Raw genomic sequence first — 12,908 nt, forward strand, 5'->3', positions numbered from 1 at the left:
GCGATGGTGGTATAGTGGTGAGCATAGCTGCCTTCCAAGCAGTTGACCCGGGTTCGATTCCCGGCCATTGCAGATGTTTTAATCTTAAATGTTTGTTGATGAAAGGAAACCTTGACTGATCCCATCATGTGTCTTAGGTTGATCACTACATGTATTATGCCAAACACATTCAAACTATACTTTCCCTGATCTCTCAGTAATCCTGCAATACAGAAATCAGCTCAAGATTTATTCATTTAAGATCTCAGATTGAGGATTGTGTGAACCATATAGTACAGTGAGATTCTGTTGCCGCAAACAATTCCCCAGCGCTGTATGTGGGGCTCACACCCACAACCCAGTGCATTATTATGAGTGTTGTAAATAGGCTGCACTGAGGGAGCTACATGACATGATCAATGGGCATGACACCTATCTTGACACTGCTGTCATCATTTTAGAAGATTTCAACCACTGTAATCTCAAAAAAAAAAAAAAACTAAACTGCACCAGTTCATGACATTCCCCACCAGCCGCTGCTTCCTTCTCTATTTTCTATATCTCTAAATGCAGTTCTAGCTTTGCTTGCTGCTTCTAAATTTCTAGGCCAGCCATTTCTAAATTATGTGACAATAAAGGCAATCCATTTCATTCCATTCCAAGGCCTGATGCCGACTTGCTGATTTGAATCAGATGTGCAGGAGCAGGCAGACCTTCAGGATAGGTGGCCCAAGAGGAATGCTTTCTACACCCCATGCAATAGCTTACTGGTTTTTTTTGTTTTTGTGTTTTTCAAACAAAAATGTTACTTCTTCATTCAGGATTCCATAATGATATGGTAATTGTGCACTGGTATCCATGGTGCAAAAAGATAACCACGCACTCCCACTGGACAGGATATAAACAAACACTGCTGGTTGGCTGGATCACAGCGCAAATGCAGCCAGTGCCTGCACTCCTAAAAGGATGAAGATGTGTATTTGTTCGTTCCATCCACTATCATCCATATTCTCATGAGATCTTCACATGACCTGTTTCTTTGGGTCCTTTTTTTTCCACAACCTGTAACACACACACACACACACACACACACACACACACACACACACACACACACACACACACACACACACACACAAACACATATACACAGATTTTACAAAGCTAAACATAGCTAAACATATATACATGTACACACACATATACAGTATATGTATGGGCAGGCTTATCCACAACCAAAGAAGTAGGTTGTGCTGACCAGGCTTTGAGCTTTATTTATTATTAATACATTCATTTATTAGGGGGGCCCTAATAAACCCACTAGGAGAAGTGGAATCAGAGGCATATGTAGGATAAGGATGTGGATCGAGTTTTTTGAAAGAGTTGACAAATGTATGTAGAGAGAATTTGAAAAGGGAAGTAGAGTAAGTAATCTGATTCAGAGTTATTGTTCAAATCATCCAATAGGATGATAACATTTTCCCCATATTCATGTATTTAAAGTGAATCTAGTCTAATTAAAATAAGTTACAGATAATATAATGTGGAGAACTTCAGTTCAGATATTTCAAGGATCTAAATGAACACTGTTCACCTGCATGAGCTACGCAAGACTACACAAAAAAAAAATGTGTTGAACTTCATTTTAAATATTAACTTTTCATTTAGTTTTATTCAAGTATCCAGGACTAATTCAGCCTGACTGAGGCTTGTGTCTCGTTGGTGTTTCAGTAACTGTAACACTGACTGTTATAGTCTTTTTATTATTATTCCTTTCCCACTGACCTTCGTTGTGTTACTGCAGTCACAGTTGTTATGTCAGACGCTGTGATTGGCCGGGCTGGGTCATTTCCATAAACACATGGCAGTGGAGTGTATTGATGGCAGGAATAAATCCTGAGTGAGAGTCACTCTGGACGGAGGGAGGTTTGGTTTCAGTCCTCTGACATACTCTATATTTATATACTATATTTCCAGGGGTCATTTCTATAGTTTCTGATTTGAGAAATGTGTTTCTTCTGAAGATTCACCTCATATGTTCACTGTTGTTGATGAGCTTGTGTTGGTTCTTCTTGAAGTAACAATGTGAGGAATGTGTTCAGAGTGGTCTTCTGTTGTTTGCTACTTTTTAATGCAGGTATGTAAGATGCAAGAAATAAGTATTCCGTTGTTTGTCAGTTTGTGAGCCGACATATGTGTAGAGTACTTTTTTTTTTTTTTAAAGCATGTTCATACATAGTTTGCATGGACACGCTATAAACGTGATATAAACTTTGAATTTGAATATGTCACGTCCCAAACTCTTCCTCTACATTCTGATTGGCTGTCGTCCTCCGTCTTCCCTTTTGTCTCCTTATCCAGCGCTGATTCCCAGCAGCTGGGAAAGAGGACATCCCCCATCCTGATGGGGGTTTGCATTCTCAGCTGTTGTCGTTTGTCCTATGACACCGCTCTCCGTGGTTCTGAAGGGCAAAGCTCAGGGCTGTAGGTGAGAGCACAGAGCTCTCTGGGGAGCTGATGCCCTCACCTGCCTCACTCTGGGTTTGCACACAATCTGGACACTGGACATACACTAGAGGCAGCAGAGTAGCTCCAGGACAACAACAACCACTAACTGGGCACAGGTTGGACCGTGAGCTGACTTAACAGATATTTCAGGTAAACTGCACATGAATTTTGCACAGAAGCAGGTTAATGTTGCTAAATGACGTCATCACCTGCACAGGGATTTGAACCCTGGACCCTCAGATTAAAAGTCTGATGCTCTACCATCTGAGCTACACAGGCTTCGTGCTTATCAACACTTATTCAGTTTGTGAAGAAACTATGTACATGGGCGAAATTGTTGCATCCACACGTTTTACATTTTAACACAAATACAGGGCTGGTCATGCAATTGATCACGCCTCTGGCATCAGATCGGAAGATTGTAGGTTTGACTCCTGGCTACTTGTCCAGATCTAGGATTCTGCTGAGAAGGTTCTATCTATCTGTCTAATTTCCTTGAATCCTTCAATCATTTTCTTGTGCTTGCTCAGGTTACGTGTCATGGTGGTCCAACTGAATCTGACTCCAATTTATTGGCGTGGTCCAATAACGCAGACAGCTGGCCCACATGGACAGGTGGGTGTAATGGTTATTTCATTTGCCTCACACGCTGAAGGTCCTTAATTTTAATCCTCTACTGCTTTCAAACAGGATCAAACGGATCTGTAATCTTTGCAACTGTTGATTTGCCTTCAGGAATGTCAACTGAAAACGGCAGAATGAACAGGAAAGCCTGAGTTGAAATCCTTCTGCCAAATAGTCATCAGTATTTATGGTCAGTAATTAACAAGTAATTGAGCTAAGGTGAAGGGAAAGGTTTACAGGACTGTAGTTAGACCAGCTATGATGTATGGTTTAGAGACACTAGCGATAGGCAGAAGACAGGAGGCAGAGCTGGAGGTGGCAGAGTTGAAGATGCTTAGATTCTCTTTAGGAGTGACCAGGATGGACAGGATTAGGAATGAGGTCATCAGAGGGACAACACAGACAGGAAGGTTAGGAGAAAAAGCTAGAGAGGCTAGATTGAGATGGTTTGGACATGTGCAGAGGAGGGACAGTGGATACATTGGTAGGAGAATGATAGAGATGGAGTTGCCAGGTAGGAGACAGAGAGGAAGACCAAAAAGGAGTTTATAGATGCAGTGAGGGAGGACATGGAGGTAGTTGGAGTCAGAGTAGAGGATACAGAGAACAGGAAGATGGAAATCAATGATTCGCTGTGGCAACCCCTAAAGAGGGACAAAGCCGAAAGGAGAAGAAGAAGATTTATGGTCAGTAATTAACTGTTTGCAAAATTCCAAAACCAGCAATTCAGTCCTGCAAGAAACATTGTTGACATTTACTGAAAAAGTGAACAGGGACAATACGAAGCTGTCAAATGTGGAATTCAAATCCACGCCTCCAGAGGAGAATGTGACCTGAACACAGCACCTTGGACTGCTCAGCCGTCGTGACGGGGTGTATCTGCTTTGTCTTCTGCAGAGATATGACCTTAATTTTGAAGGGGAAAAAAGAGATGTTAACATGACAGCTGAGTTTATTTCAAATGTACCTTTTGCATGTTAGGGGAATGTGATAACCACTACACTATGGAAACTGCTCTTAGAGCCCAAGGATCAGTGAAGTTTGGATTTTCTTCCAATTCCTGGAGCTCATGGAACTTCGAAGGCTGGTGTGCTTCAACATCTGTGAGAACATCTGCTACAGACTTTTCTACCAGTCTGTGTTAGTGAGTGCTGGCCTGTATGCAGTAGTGGGCTGGGGAGGCAACCTGAAGAAGAACGCCTCTTGCCTGAACAAACTGGTGAGGAAGGTGGGCTCTGTCATTGGCACAGAGCTGGACAGCTTGTCATCTGTGGCAGAATGAGTGTGTGAGTTGAGTGTGCATAACTATATTTTCTCACACTCATTCGGTTTGAATGCGCTTGGGTACGCATAATACTCAGTTTAAGTATGGAAGTATGTGATTTGAGACCCAGCATTAGTTAGGAATTGCTTTATCAGCCGATTGGCACTGGGAATGGTGAATTTCTTTTTCTCCCGTTCTTTAGGTTTATTGCACACAGTCAGAAGTAATGTCAAGACAAGGTGTTCTTTGCTCCTTTCAAGACATAAAGCAGTGCTCAGGAGTCATGCAGACTCTTCAAGAGATCTTTCTATTCTTGAGTAAATGAAATATTTAAAAGATATTAGATTTGCTTTCTTTCTGTGATAGAGGAACTTGTGTGTTTGTAAAGAATATAGACTATTCCTATGATTACAGATCATCAGGGATTAGCAGTCCATCAACCTGAACTGCTCTGTTGACTTGTGTGTTGTTGCTGCACTCAAACATTATAATATGATTCCACTTTATTGTGCCCAAAGAGCAATACAGTTAAGACTGAAGAGAAAAAGGTCTGTCGTCCATTGAAGACAAAACCTTTCTATTTTCAATCCAGAAGCATAACAAGGAGGGAGGAGTTGCTACACAAATGTCATTTGTTTTCAGATCATAGGAAAAGCATGATGTTGGGCAGCTGTTCCACGATACTATTCTTACGTATTTGTATTGTAATTGTCTGTACACTGAACACCTATTGACTCTCCGTCCATCCCAGGAAGAGGGATGTGCTTCTCCCTGAGGTTTCTGCCTTTTTTCCAATTACAAGGCTTCCATTGTCTTCACGAGACACTTTCACATACATGAGGTTCAGTAAAGGAAATGTGAAGTGTCATCTCCACACTTCATCAGGGTGTTTGAGGGTTCCCACTCTTTTTTGAAGAGGGAGGCGATATGTTTGCTCTTTGCTCCTGATCATCTCAAACACAGATCCCTGTTCTTTTTGTACAAAGCACCCTTCTGCCCTTCTCCAGCTTGTTGGTACGGTTCCTTTGGACCATATTACCCGCATAAACCTCCTCAGCCTTTGTAGGAGCTTGGTTCATTTTTTGTACACCTTGTACGGTACACCACTGGGACCTGGGGCAGACGCTGATCTTGCGTGCTTGATGACCTCTTGAACCTCTCTTCATGATGGAGCTTCTGTGCTGAGGGAGGATGTTGGTGGATTAATGTTGCCAAGCCCATGATTTTCTGGTAGGGTCATAGTTTCTTGAAGGGTCACTGAACGTCTCTTCTACAAACTCCTCCACCTCCTCCTTGGAACTTGACCTCGCTTCTCCCAAAAGTGATTTGGTGAAGCGGTAAGGGTCTTATATAAACTGGGCTCGTGCAGCTTCCTGCCTTTTCGGCCTTTGTCTTAACCCTTCAGCTCTTCTCAGTCGGATAATCTTTTTGTGGAGGCTGGCTGTCAGTTGCTTTATTCCTTCCTTTTCGCCCGTGCTTGCTGATCTGAACTGCTTTCTCAGGGACTTATTCTCTTTCCAAAGTTGGTTGATCTTTCTTTCTCTTCTGTTGTCCTGCTTTGTGGACAACAGATGGACAATGCACTGGTGTCAAACTCTAGTCCTCGAGGGCTGCTATCCAGTAGGATTTAGATGTCACCCTGCTACTACATGCTTGATTCAAATCAGCGGCTCGTTACCAGCTCTCACCTGAACTTCACAGAGACTGATTCAAGTTGGGTAGGAGCAGGATGACAGATGCCCCTACACAGTAGGCTCCGGAGAGCCCTCTGCGTAGCCACTGTTGGAACCAATGTCCTATTACATGTCCTATTCCTATTACTTGTTGCTATGTGTGAGTGGATCCTGCGTGTTCTTTAATGAAGTGATCGGAGAAAGTATTTAGGCAGAAATCAATTTTAATCCAGCAGTCACAATATAGTAAACACAGCTCTGGGTCATATATTCTATACCCTGACAGTGTGTCAGTTCATGAAGTCTGACTGACTAGATTTCCCTGACCCAGTGTGTTTTAATATTAAGTACGAATTATGCAGTTGTATGGCTCTTCTCCTCATTGCCTGTTCTCTGTGGTGATGATGATGTTCATAGGATGTGGCCTCCGCTGCTATCTGACTCCTCATTCACTCCGCATTCAGTTCCTAAGTGTGCAAGCTGCAACTTTTTTTATGTTTACAACAGACACAGACGACTATCTGGTATCTGCCCACCATCAAAAGAGTTAGCAACAATATTTTTTGCTAAAAAACACATCTTTTACATATGGTTTCACAGAAAATGGCAAACCTAAATTCACCGTCTAGAGGTGAATGTGGAAATTAATGGACCTGGTGGGAACCAGAATCAGAATTGGTAAGTATGAGGAACCATACAAGGACTTTTTCTCTGACAGTTGTTTTCTCTCTTGATACAAAATACAAATACAAGCAGTTGAATAAAAAAATGGAAAAAAAACACTAAGCAGGCAAACAATACAAAGAATACAATGTATGCACATGCTGTACATGTGTGAACAGGAAAAATGCAGCTATGTATGCCGACTGTCAGTCAGTAGTGCAGATGAATGATTCAGCTGTTGACAATGTGTTTAACTGTTGTTGTTAACTGTTTACTATGGTGAGTGCTGATTGGAAGAAGCTGTTCCTGTGCTGGTTAATCCTTGTCTGCAGGCTTGCATAATTCACTGTTTAATTTGCTTCTTTTTGCTGTATTCTATTGTTGTAACAGGTCAAATTAACAAAAGATTAAACATTTTCAAAGTTTATAAGCTTTGTTATGTTTTGTGACATTTTTTTAAAAGAAGGTTGCAGACCCCTGTACTAGATCCTCCCTTGTGAAGTCAGGACGCAAAATTGACACTTTATCCTGGAGCAAATGGAATTTTCCACAACAAAGTCTGAAAAATGAGGTACTGCTAGGATTCGAACCCAGGATCTCCTGTTTACAAGACAGGCACTTTGACCAGCTAAGCCACAGCACCTACAAACCCTTTTTGCGTATTCTTAATCCAATAGTTTGTGATTAAAGTATTTTCATTCTGGTTTATTTGGCAGACATTTGTAATCAGCTTTATTCAATTTCACTTAAGGTCTGGGGGCTGGGAAGGGGCATGCTAAGGTTAATTGTCTACTCTAAATTGTCCTTAGGTATGAATGGATGTGTGAATGGTTGTTCGTCCTTCTGTTCACCCATTGACAGCTGGGATCGGCTCAAGCACACCCGTGACCTGTTACCGGAATAAGTGGCAGAAGATGAATGAATGAATGTTCAAAAGAAATTCTCTCCAGAAGAAAGAGAAGGCCAGAATGGGTGAATGTCCTTTGGAAGATGGCCGAGGAGATAATGAGAGAAAGAAGATGTGTGTTGAGTGAGAGGAAAGAAGAGAAAGAAAGGCCCTGGAGAGAGAGGAGGAGAAGGAGAGTGTACTCCTCCTCCTTCCTATGGTGGATGCAGGTTGTGCAGGAAATGATAATGGGGACAAAGGTTGGCTGCACCTACATGAGACAGAGGTATGTCTAACAACAGCATATCGATTGTGATGGTAATTTGGGAATTTGGGGAATTTGCATCCAGGCATGGATACCCCCCATGGCCAATGATGAATCACCCAGGAGGTGGGTGGAGCTGCTGCCTGTACACAGCATCAGGTAGGACTGTATGTAGAGATTATGGCAAAAGAAAATTACCTGTAAAGCATATCATTTGTTTGAGCCTAAATTTGTAATTTCATATTTGTAGAAATTAGAAACATATTTATGTTTCTACTTTGTGGACAAAGTAATATGATTTATAATCATTAACTGCAAATACATATTATCTGTGGTTCACAACATTACTTCGATGTAAATGAGTGTTACATATTTGTTGATACAACACTGATTTCCATCCATACCTTTGAATGTATTAACAAAGCGTCCTTTGCGATCACAAACCACATGCAGCTGAATGGAGTGGAAAAGTTTCCTGTCAACAAAGAAAAGTTAATAACAATAAGTTATAATAGTTTACATCAGGTTGGGCACTATATCTCTGTGTGAAGTGATGATTTGTATCCACCTTACCTGTTCAGGTAGTCCTCCTTATTTGCTGCAGTGGCTTGATCCTCACATGTGTCCTATCATATACTCCCAGCAACACGCCTGAAGGCATTGACGCCAGCAAGGTGGACAAATTAAATGCGTATTGATCACATGACCATCTTCATTATTTCATCTTTTCTTTCTGTTTCATAGCTACTTCAACATAAAACAGAAAAGGAACAAATGCAACAACAGCAATGGTAACACTTGGAACTTAGAACAGCAGCAGAGAATTTTTAAAAAAGTAATTATTTTTAAGTTCTCGAGGGCCACATGAAAGGAGGGGAGGAGCCGGATTTGGACAATAATATTTAGTTGATATTTAGTGAAAGTGAAATCATTTACTATTTCAATTGTAGGTAATTCATTCATTGTCAATGAACATGTATATTAATTATTTACAATTAATGGTTAATTGGTTAATTAATGTCAAACACACACGCACACAAAGCTGCTGTTGTATCTCAATACAAACAGATGAAAATATATCACACTGAATTTTGTAGATTATCATTATATTCACAAATTTTGAGTCAACGGTAACTCCCAATCATCTGGGAATTCCTCAACATGGCCCAGCACTGCCCTTACCTCCTTCCTGAATTCTTCACAACATTCCTCTTTCCTCAATTTCCACCATTTGATTTTCTTCTCTGTCTTCTCCCTCTTCCTTTTCCTCACCTCCATCACCATCTTACACACTACCATCCTATGTTGTTTGGCTACACTCTCTCCTGGCACCACCTTACAATCGCTAACCTCCCTCAGAAGACCTCTTCTACATAGAATGTAATCTATCTGTGTAGACCTGCCTCCACTCTTGTAAGTATCAAGTGTTCTTCTCTCTTTTGGAAATAGGTGTTTACCACTGCCATTTCCATTCTCTTGGCGAAGTCTACCACTGCCTGTCCTTCCAAGTCCTATCCCTAAGGCCAAACCTGCCCATCACTTCCTCATCACCTCTGTTCCCTTCCCCTACATGACCATTTAAAATCTGCTCCAATCACTACTCTCTCTCCTCTGGGAATGCTCTCTATCACTCTATCTAGCTCATTCCAGAACTTTTCCTTTTCTTCTAACTCACAGCCCACCTGTGGGGCATAACCACTAACTACATTCACCATTACTCCTTCTACAGTGTAGACCGGGGGCGTCATCCACGGAAACGATGTCCGTGTCGATCCCATGGAGGCGGAAGACCTGGGAAACTAAGCAGTTGGCTGTCTCTCTGGCGGAAAGGAGCTTAGGTAGGGCAATGAAGAGGGCCGCCTTGGAGAATCGATCAACAATAGTGAGAATAGCTGTGTTACCGTGGGAGGGTGGAAGCCCGGTCACAAAGTCCAGGGCGATGTGTGACCACGGCAGATAAGGGACAGGCAAGGGCTGCAAAAGGTTCAGGGCACAGGTTCTGCAGGCAGCCACGAATTCCCTGGTGTCCTTCTCCATGGAGGGCCACCAGAACCTCTGCCGCAGGATGTCCAGAGTCCGTGAAACACCCGGATGGGCAGGAGAACTTGGACGTGTGGGCCCACTGGAGAACCTGGGAACAACAGGGTTAGGGACAAACAAGGAATTTGGAGGGCCGTCACCTGGGTCTGGCTGAAGGGCTTGGGCACGGCCGAACGTCCTCCTCAATCTTCCAGGTTAGAGAAGCAACCAAACAGGACTGAGACGAGGGAATTTCTGGACCCAAATGCAACACACCAGGGACAACGTTTCCAAAAGACAGGAAGTTTATTGGTAACGGAGCAATGTGGAAGGGGGACGGGTAGAACACAACAAACTTCCGTAACTAAGTCTTCTTCAGTCTTCTTAAGGAGGGAACTCAAACAAACCGGCGTAACAAAAGTCTCTTCAGCAGATAATACAGGTAACTTAGAGCGGTCTCAACAAAAATCTCTCAGTCTTCTTAAGGAGGGACTCAAACTAGTCTGCCTTGGCCTCCCTGATGCCTCTCTTCAGAGCAGCGCGAGCACTGCTGTACCGCTCCCTGTCCCTGGACCTGAAGGTGCTGCTCCTCTCTTTCAGAAGATCCTTGACCTCCTTGGTCATCCAAGGCTTCTGGTTAGGAAACACTCTGATGTGCTTATCCACTGTAACGGTGTAAACACAGTGCTGGACGTAGCTGAGCACTTTTAGAGGTGAACACTCCAGTCCTGGTGGCAGAAAATGGCAGAGTTTGTGCTCTCAAAGCAGTCCTGCACTGATGGGAGGCACCGTCGGGCCATGATGTCACAGTCTGAGTTATGGCGGGAGATCTCTTCTTCAGTGGTTTGTATGCCGGAATCAGGAGCAGCGACAACGACATGTGATCAGAAGAGCTCAGATGGGGCAGCTGTGTGGCCCTGAACCATGTTTGATGTTGGAGTAGGCTTTATCCAGGGTCTTAGCTCCCCTTGTGGCACATTTAATGTGCTGATGGAATTGTGGAAGCACTACTTTCAAATCAAGCGTTAGCGTCCGGTGGGAATACATCGCGGTTGCCAGGACGACAGTGAACTCACGCGGAAGGCACAAGGGCCTACATCTAATCATGATGAATTCCAGGTCTGCAGAACAGTGCCTGTCGATGGTAGTGGCGTTTGTGCACCCAGCTGTTATTCACGTAGATGCAGAGCCCCCCTCCCTTGCTCTTACCGGAGTCGCGGTTCCTATCTTGTCTGTGGGCGGTGCGGCCTGCTAGTTTCAATGGCCGAGTCCGGGATGGATGAGTGAGCCAGGTCTCTGTGATCAGCAGAATGCAACAGTCCCGCACGAGTCTGTTTACTTCCAGCTGAAGCTTCAGCTCATCCATCATGTTTGCAAGGGACCCTGGCGTTTTAAGAGGAAACTGCTGGGCAGCGGCAGTTTGTGTGGTCGTCTCGCCGCAGTTGTACGAGGACGCCGGCCCGGCAGCCCCGCTTTTGTTTTCTCTCCTTACACCGCCTCCTTCTCCTGCTGCCCGCTGGCCTGCTGCCCGCTGGGATGAGTGACCACGGGGGAGCCAGACACCGGGCTATGTCCAGCGGAACGCTATGTGTGCTAATAAAGTCCTCGATTACGAACTGTTCGCTCCGTAATCCAATGCGGAGAAGATCCTGTCGGCTGTAGGTAATCAACGCACGACAGGTGGGGCAGAGAAGCAAAACAAACATGCCAACAAAAACAATAAAATACGCTGTTTCCGAGAGGAGCTACGAGCCGCTGCATCTGGTGTGCGCCGCCATGTTGTATGTTGTATATGCTCCCCTTTGCCAAGGAGGCTGCACTGAGGGAGCTACATGACATGGTCAATGGGCATGACACTTATCCTGACACTGCTGTCATCATTTTAGGAGATTTCAACCACTGTAAAACTGCACCAGTTCATGACATTCCCCACCAGGCACTGCTTATTCTCTATTTCTAAACATCTCTAAATCAAGTTCTAGCTTTGCTTTCTAAATTTCTAATTGTCTCCTACTGTATGCGGATTTAGCATCTGTAGCTTCAGCTGAGGCTCGTGCCATGATTGCTGCTTCCAGTACACTGGACATTGAGGATGACGTGGAGGACAGGTGTCTTCTTATAAACTTTGAATTTGAATATGTGTCACGTCCCAAACTCTACCTTTACATTCTGATTGGTTGTCGAGTCCTCCGTCTTCCCTTTTGTATCCTCATCCAGCACCAATTCCCTGCAGCTGGGAGGGAGGACACTCCCCGTCCTGATGGGGTTCCATTCTCAGCCGTTGCCATTTGTCGTATGGCGCCGCTATCCGTGGTTCTGAAGAGCCAAGCTCAGGGCTGTAGATGAGAGCATGGAGCTCTCCGGGTTGCTAATGCCCTCACCTGCCTCACTCTGGGGTTGCCACAATCTGGACTCTGGACGTCCACTAGAGGACGCAGATCAGCTGAGAAGACACAGGACAACAACAACTACCAACTGGGCACAGGTTGTACTGTGAAGTTTTTATTTATATTCATTTGTGATCCAGTTATTTTATATTGTTTCTTACAACATCTGCTCGATGAAACATCTCCATGTCTTTTGGTCGTTGATCTTTTGACACATTTTTTGTAAACTTGTAGTTGTTAAACAGAATCTTGTTGTCTCTGTTGTTGGATTCTATGGATGTATTTTTTATGTGATTAATTGAGATGAATTAATTACAAAATTATGAAAAAATTATTTACATTAATATTTTTAATCAAATCCTACCCTGGGTTATTTTTTTTATCAATGTTGGGTGTTAATCCTCTTCAGGGGATCATCACCTTATCGTGGTGGAGAGGTTTGCATGTCTCATAGGAGCTTCTTCTTCCTCTGAGCGTCTCTGGGCCGACAGCTCCAGGATCATCTGCGACACTCGACTGGACGGCAGCCCCATTGTCTGTCAGTGTCTGTCTAGTAACTGTAACTATACAAATCACCTGTTTTGTGACTGTTCCCTTTCATGTTGAATTCCAGCTCCTCCATTTTTTCGTCACATTTGTG

At 43.6% G+C, this 12,908-nt stretch overlaps 3 non-coding genes across 3 annotated transcripts; 1 reads left to right on the top strand and 2 right to left on the bottom strand.

The window, feature by feature from the left end:
• On the top strand, positions 1-72 carry TRNAG-UCC (transfer RNA glycine (anticodon UCC)). Its single transcript has one exon. It is a non-coding gene; the product is annotated as a tRNA-Gly (tRNA).
• A 2,621-nt stretch (positions 73-2,693) lies between these two features.
• On the bottom strand, positions 2,694-2,766 carry TRNAK-UUU (transfer RNA lysine (anticodon UUU)). Its single transcript has one exon. It is a non-coding gene; the product is annotated as a tRNA-Lys (tRNA).
• Positions 2,767-7,280: 4,514 nt separating this feature from the next.
• TRNAT-UGU (transfer RNA threonine (anticodon UGU)) lies at positions 7,281-7,354 on the bottom strand. The gene has a single exon. It is a non-coding gene; the product is annotated as a tRNA-Thr (tRNA).
• Positions 7,355-12,908: the final 5,554 nt, after the last annotated feature.

The sequence above is a fragment of the Lampetra planeri genome, unplaced genomic scaffold (assembly GCF_965212315.1).
Source record: "Lampetra planeri unplaced genomic scaffold, kcLamPlan1.2.h2 scaffold_617, whole genome shotgun sequence".
In the NCBI taxonomy this organism is placed as follows: Eukaryota; Metazoa; Chordata; class Hyperoartia; order Petromyzontiformes; family Petromyzontidae; genus Lampetra; species Lampetra planeri.